Source organism: Aplysia californica, unplaced genomic scaffold, assembly GCF_000002075.1.
Source record: "Aplysia californica isolate F4 #8 unplaced genomic scaffold, AplCal3.0 scaffold00785, whole genome shotgun sequence".
Classification (NCBI taxonomy): Eukaryota; Metazoa; Mollusca; class Gastropoda; order Aplysiida; family Aplysiidae; genus Aplysia; species Aplysia californica.
The window spans coordinates 6,417-8,597 of NW_004798055.1; positions in this window are offsets into that span (position 1 = coordinate 6,417).

The window sequence follows — 2,181 nt, forward strand, 5'->3', positions numbered from 1 at the left end:
GGAGGAGGAGGAGACAGGAGGAGGAGGAGACAGGAGGAGGGAGAGAAGGAGGAGGAGGGGGGAGGCTGAGAAGGAGGAGGAGTAGGAGGAGGCAGAGCAGGAGGGAGAGAAAGAGGAGGCGGAGGAGGAGGGTCAGGAGGATGAGGGGGAGGTTTAAACGGGTAGGTAGGTGTTGTTACAACCACAGCGACACAAGTTAGATCATTTATGGGGTAGGACCAGCCCGGGCAGAAAGACCACGAAAGCGCTCATATGACCTTAATATTCAGTTGTGAGAGCCGTAAAACTTCTACTAAAAAAAAACAACCAACAACCAAGAACCTCGATGAAAGTTCACCCCATTTAGGAATTGAACAAAGGGTAAGAGTCAGATATAGGGTGCGTGAGGGAGAAAGAGAAATAAATAAATAAATAGATAGATACTACAAGAAAAAAAAATGTCCCTCCCCAACCCCCACCCTCTACTCTACCCATGCCCATTTTCCTACCACTCTGCAGTAGCTTCTGTCATTACAATAGTCCACCTCACCCTAACATGCCAAACCCCCCAAGTCAGACCAGCTCAGTGCAGTGCACCAATTCAACCAGAAAGGATGGGAAATTCACATTGCCCTTCGGGTTTCCGCGGCTAATGATGTCCTCGAGCCACAGAAAAAGCACAGCATTCCACACACACTAGATCCTGAACGCATTGGACTCATTTCGTTTGCACTCTCTTTTTTTTCGTTGTTTTAGTAGGCGTTTTACGGTACGTTTGTTTGAGTAAAGAGGCGAACATCGACACAATAATAGGCAATTAGTGCAGGGGAAAAGTACGACAGACAGAAGATATAACAAAGGAAAAAATTAAGAAGGACCTTCCAGTGGCGTAATCCAACAAACCACCCACGTTTTACGATACTTCCAGCACAATTAGGTCAAAAAGCAGTCGAAGATTAGAGGTGATTCAAGAGAGTAACAAACACAAAACAGAAGGAGGAGACATAAGGGCGATAGATCTTTGATAACAAATAACGAGCAAAGCACACCAGAGCACCCACCAACCACCCACTTTGCACCCCTATTTAAAATTTGTGTGCACTTTAGTTCGGACATTTGCGTGAATGTAGCACCAAGTGCCAGTTGTGAGATAAAAAACATAAGTTATACCTCGTCTTTAGTTTAGTTTTAGTAGAGGTTTTACGGCGCTCGCAACTGCATAAGGTCATGAGCGCCAGGAGATTAGGGGTGTTACAAGAGAGTAACAAACATAAAAAAGAAGAAGAGGACATAAAGACAATAGATGTTAGATAGGAAAGAAGAAGCAAACCACACCAGAGCACCCGCCAACCACCCAGTTATACCTCCTCTAAATAACCGTGTTTGGGTGAAAAAAGTACATCAACACAATAATGGTCATGCGCAACAAAAAAACTTTGAACATTGCAAGAAAAGAGACAGGGTGTAAAACGAGATTATCAGAGCAACAGTCGAGTAGAGCAACAGTCGATAGAATAAACAAAAAAAGAGAAAGACGTTAACTTCGCCCCTTCCTATCGCGAAGGTATCAGAGGCCGGGAAAAGGCAAAAGTAAGACGAAAAGCGAGACAGGTAGACAGAGACAAGGGGGAAAGGAAAAGCAGCAGTCTTTCTTATTTACAGTGGCACCCTCCGACCGCCCAAAGTTTTGTTTTGTCACCTGGGACTTAGTATAAGCCACGATGACCTACTGGGATTGGATAGCCGCCCCCCCCCCCCCCACAAAAAAGCTAACCTATTCTGACTTCAAAAAATGTTCAACCCATAGCTATGTCCCATAGGAAACCAGAGACAAGCTTCAAAGGCGCCTAATTGCCTAAGCACAACGACGCAGTCATGGTCATCTGGTGGAGAAAAAATACGACAGAAAGACAGACAGGAACAGGGGAGTGTAAGAAAAGCGGCGTACTCCAACTACTCACGCTTTGAAAATGTTTTCAATAGCATAATTCAATGACGTAAATGGTCAATTTAAAATACAAAACGTCCCTATGCCTATCCACAATAAAAGCAACAAAATTAAACCTTGCAAAGTCAAGACAACAATTAATGCGGCGAACTTTACAAAAATATAGGCTACACATTTATTGTTAGTTCGTATCCCTGGACAAGACTTTCAGCTATTTTGGTCAGGAATGTTAAAAATGAGAATGCGTTTAAAAG